General features: G+C 47.1%; 1 pseudogene; it reads right to left on the bottom strand.

The window, feature by feature from the left end:
* Positions 1 to 2,418: 2,418 nt before the first annotated feature.
* On the bottom strand, positions 2,419 to 4,049 carry LOC136391767 (PAXIP1-associated glutamate-rich protein 1 pseudogene; annotated as a pseudogene).
* Positions 4,050 to 4,687: the final 638 nt, after the last annotated feature.

Here is a 4,687-nt window from a genome sequence, read left to right as displayed (position 1 = left end):
TGTTTTAAAGTCTATTTTGTCTAATGTAAGTATTGCTACCCCAGCTTTTTATAAAGTCCCTACTCTGCAAACATCTGATGATAAATATCACCATCCCATCTAAGTTTAAATACCTTTATTTATATTCACTTATTTGCCATTTTTTTGTGGGTAAAGAGTTATTTTTCTCTTTTGAATAGTATGTCATTGTATCTACTGTGGGCAAAAGACTCTTCTATGCCTTTTAAATACACAGTGTGTCTGTAAAGTCATGGTGCACTTTTGTCTGGTCAGAGGAAATCAACAAAAGATGATAGAAATTTGAAATCTGCACCAAATAAAAGGAAAACTCTCCCAGTTTCATATGTATTCAGTGAAGTTTGATATAGGCTCATGCACAGATTTTTTAGGGCTCCTTAGGTAGCTATCCCGTATAGCCTCTCCAGACTCGTCACTGACTGATGGCCTACCAGAATGGGGTTTCTCCACCAAACTGCCGGTTTCCTTCAACTGCTTATCTCACCAAGTAATGTTATTCCTATGTGGTGGCGCTTCGTTATAAACATGCCGATATTCATGTTGCACTTTGGTCACGGATTTGAATTTAGCGAGCCACAGAACACACTGAACTTTTCATTCAGATCTCAACTGGCATGGCCATGGGCTCCTCCGCAGTATACACGGTGTTTCATCATCATTTGCATATGTGCACACGCTGCCACATCATCCTACAGAAACTGGGAGGGTTTTCCTTTTATTTGGTGCAGATTTCACATTTCTATCATCTTTTGTTTCTTTTCTGTGACTGGTCAAAAGTGCACCATGACTTTATGGACACACTGTATTACTTCAAATCTCCTTTGGCACTGTCAGCATATCAACAATATTATCAATATTATATCAACAATATTATACAGTTGATCATACCATTGATTATAATCATAATAAGTGTTGGTCAAATAAGTTTTTAAATATGATATATGTTTGCTCACTTGTAGTCTGCATTGGGTGTGGGAGACAGGATGTAAACAGGCAGGGTGGTTATAGTCTAAGACTTAGTTTTAAGACTAAGCTTTTCCCCACACCCTTGACTGATTGCATGATGTGGGGTGGTGCACTCTCATGAGAAATCCCATTATGCCTCAGATAGGTGACTTTGTATCAGAGACTTTCTTATTTGTATATTGGATTAAAGGTTTTGATTTCTCCACTATAAAATGGGGCAGACCAGGAGCTTACTCTCTCGGTTCCTGTGATTAGCATTAGAGGAGAGAGCAGAGAAAGGAGAGCAGATAAAGGCCATGTGGAGGAGGCCAGGAGAAGCAGCCAAGATGACAAAATGCTAGAGAAGAAGCCAATTTGTGCAGAGTCTGTGCAGAGAGAAGGAGATGGGAACAGAGGTGAATAAGGCTTGTGAGCTAGAAACTTTGATTCTAGGAAACTCAAATAAATCAGTGGCTTTGGGAGCCTTGAATGGAAAGGGAAGTGTTTTCCCACTGTGTGTATTTCTTGCCCGCCAGGTGCAAGCTAGGTTTAAAGCTAATGGCCCACTGGTACTTGGCTCCATTGTTTCATTACTGTCTGTTTGAATCTAATGAGAACCAGCATGGGCCAGGTGGCTGTGGTGCTGGCTGTGGCTACTGGCTTTACAATAATCATTCATTTTGACTGCTTTTTGTATGATGCAATTAGCAATAGTGCTAAGCTCTTTCACATACATTGTCTTGCTTTGTCCCCACACCTACATAATGAGGTGATTACTGTTATCCTTCCCATTTTACAGATAAGAAAACAGTGTGGAGGGGTTAAGGGTAGGGAAGTGGAGGGATGGCTGAGTAGTGTCTATGGAAAGTAGCCTCATATTGTGATCTGATCCTAAATTCCTAACTGGGCAGGTCTTGATGGGTAATAATCCCCCAGGTGTATATCTTTTTGTAAGAATGAGACAGCACTCGAACACCAGTTGTGGAGGCTTTTTTTTTTATTTTTTAAATTTTTTTTTTTATTTTTTACAGAGACAGAGAGTGAGTCAGAGAGAGGGATAGACAGGGACAGAGAGATGAGAAGCATCATCAATCATTAGTTTCATTGCATGCAACACCTTAGTTGTCCATTGATTGCTTTCTCATATGTGCCTTGACCACGAGGCTTCAGCAGACCGAGTAACCCCTTGCTGGAGCCAGTGACCTTGGGCTCAAGCTGGTGGAATTTTGCTCAAACCAGATGAGCTCACGCTCAAACCGGCAACCTCGGGGTCTCAAACCTGGGTCCTCTGCATCCCAGTCCAATGCTCTATCCACTGTGCCACCGCCTGGTCAGGCGTGGAGGCTTTATTAGAGGAGAAAGACCTGCTGGGGCACTTCTCCAAAAGAAGGGCACCAGTACAAGGTAGGGGGACAAATTTTATAGGGCAAAGGAGAATCTCGAGCCAGTGGGTGTTCAGTCAAAAGTCCTGACATGTCCAGAATACTCCTCCTTGGGGCAGCTGACCAGCTTCTTGGAATTTCTCTGCCTCAAGGGCGATAGTCCAGTGAGTAATGGTGAGGTCTGACAGATAAGCAAAACATCAAGAGGGCAGTTGGAATTTCTGGTAAATTCATGTATCTATCAACACCCACCTTCTCCCCACTCTGCTTCAGAAAGGCCTTAGAAGGCAGGACAGGACTAGAGAGGGACACAAGACCCTCCAATTGATTCGAGTTTTGGGGACCAGTACAATACTCACATGCGGACTCATATGCAGAAACGGGGCTGACTGCATGGACTCCCCTTGAATGAGAAAACACACAAACTAACCCAAGGGATCACTGCTGGGAAGCACAGGGCAGGGCAGGCTCAGGGGTGAGGCTTGGGCATTTAAAAGGCCTTTGCAAGGGTTCTCTGTTTCTCCTCTGGCAGCCTTTGCTGCTGCTGAAGGTACTGCAGCTCACTTAACACTCGGGAATCCCCACTTTCCAGCCAGGTGCCCTCATGTGAAAGAGAACTGGAAAGATTCAGTGACCTAAGGCAGGTGTTGACTGAGTTCACCTCCGCTCCTTAAGGCTCTAACTTGCCAGCAGGGGTGAGGAAAACTCTGCCTCTCCACAGCTGTTTGGGTTCTGGCTGCAGCCCCTCCTCTAAGAGAAGATAACTTTGTATTTTTTATTTTAGGCAGGTGTTCAACAGAAAACACAAACACACGCACATATGCCCCACCCTTCTGGCAAGGGGCTGTGTTGGCAGTTTGGAGTGTCTCTCCTTTTTCCAGGTTTTCCAGCACCTGGGTCAGGGAGGAGAGCTGGGCCCCGGCAGGTCCACATGCTGCGCCTGAAGGGAGCAGCAGTCAGTACTTCTGCTGCCAGGGAGCAGAGCGGGGGACTGGTGGGGCTGAGCTCCTCGAAGTTTAGGCTGAACAGGTCCCTGCTGGTAGGAAGGATCTGCTCCTCCAGCTTCTTGTGTCGCTTCATGTCCAAGAAGACTTTGTCCAGGCAGGCTTCCTGTTTCTGGCTCAGAGCTGATGATCTTCCTGGGGTGTGTCTCCGATAAATCAAGGAATCCTTTGGTGTCATTGGCTCATCATCAAAGTCAAATTCTGTGGGCATGCATGGTTTCTCCTCTTTCTACTCTTTGGTCTTGGGCTCCTCCTCAGACTGCTCCTCTTCACTCTGGGCCTCAGGCGTGAGTGGCCAGCAGGGCAGGATCTCAGCCTGAAGCTCCAGCGTATCATGGGCAGCCAGCAGTTCATAAAGCCACTGGATCTCAGAGAGGGGTGGCATCCAGGCCTGCCCATGGGCAGGGAGCTCCACCTCCTCATCGCTGCAGGGCACGCACCAATCCTCGGCTTCTCCTTGAGCATGCTCCTCCCCCTCAGTGCTGGGGGTTTCTCCCTGTACCTCCTTGGTCCCAGACCCCTCACTCTCGGCCTCCGCCCAGACTCCTTCCCTCTCTTCCTTGGCTTTATTGGCCAAAGCCGAGTGGCCTCCTGTATCTCCCATGGCCAGAGCTTGGAGGCCAGAGTTCACTTCCCCTTCTTCAGATAGAGGTGCCACCATTGTGGATGCAATGTCTCCATGACCCCGGACAAGGGACATAAGCCACTAGGGAAGCAACCCTGGAGCTAAGACTCTCCCTTTACCCTATAAAATCCATCCCCCCAGCTTGTACTGGTGCCCTTCTCCCTGGAGAAGTGCCTGGCAGGGTTCTTTTCTTCTTTTCAATAAAGCCTGTTACTCTGGTCTCTGGTCTTTTCGGACTCTCATGGACTACAACATTTGGTGCTGAAACCCGGGACAGGGTACTGACTGCCTGGACGATCCCTCTTTGCTGTCCAAACTTACAACCAGGGAAGCAATGGGCAGTGGCAGCTCATCCCGGGCTTACTCACTGATTCTGTTTGGAAGAGTAATTGTAGGTTAATTGGCCGGCAGTCTAACCCTGTCCCAAACCCCTGCTGGACCAGAAGGTAAGGAGTTTTTCCCTTCCCCTTCCCCGGTTAGCTTCTCTTTTCCACAAAGTTTTCCCTGGTCAGACAGTTTTCTCTGACATGCCTCACATTTTGAGGGGTTTGACTTTCAGTCTCAGTAGACTGCATGGAAGACTAGGTGCCTAGCCAAACCTCTCCACTCTTTTGGACTTCTTGTCCTCAGAGCTCCCTGACAAGTGGTGACGACCTCTATTAGGGATGACTCCTCCACATGGAGATTTTCTCCTCTTGGGACAGTGACAAAAG

Source organism: Saccopteryx leptura, chromosome 2 (genome assembly GCF_036850995.1).
Source record: "Saccopteryx leptura isolate mSacLep1 chromosome 2, mSacLep1_pri_phased_curated, whole genome shotgun sequence".
In the NCBI taxonomy this organism is placed as follows: Eukaryota; Metazoa; Chordata; class Mammalia; order Chiroptera; family Emballonuridae; genus Saccopteryx; species Saccopteryx leptura.
The sequence above is the reverse complement of the archived record's forward strand: the minus strand, read 5'-3'. Positions and strand labels throughout refer to the sequence as shown.